This window comes from Eptesicus fuscus, chromosome 13, assembly GCF_027574615.1.
Source record: "Eptesicus fuscus isolate TK198812 chromosome 13, DD_ASM_mEF_20220401, whole genome shotgun sequence".
NCBI classification, from domain to species: domain Eukaryota; kingdom Metazoa; phylum Chordata; class Mammalia; order Chiroptera; family Vespertilionidae; genus Eptesicus; species Eptesicus fuscus.
Window position 1 is genome coordinate 79,376,548 of NC_072485.1, and position 388 is coordinate 79,376,935.

Sequence of the window (388 nt, forward strand, 5' to 3'; positions counted from 1 at the left end):
GCAGGGTCCTGCTCTACACACACTCATTTGTCCTTAAAACACCGTAGACAGGTGTCATCTTCTTTATAGCGGGAGAAATTTAGTTCAGAGGAAGGTCTTGGCCACATAAGGCCAATTATCAGGGCTGATAATTGTAGGAGCCAGCCCCTGTAACGAAGTCTTCAAATGTCATTCAGGTGAGAAGAAATGAAATGAAACGGATTTTAGATCAGGCTTGAAAAGGGAATAGGCTTGTAAGGAGGGGACCCAGGCCTACTTGAACCCCACCTTGGTCTTCTGAACTTTCTCACCCGCCAGCCTTTATACTCCTCTTCATGCTCACTCGCTCTGACCTGGTCAACTCTACCTTCCACCCAACCATTCCCAGACAGAAGCAGAAACCACCAAC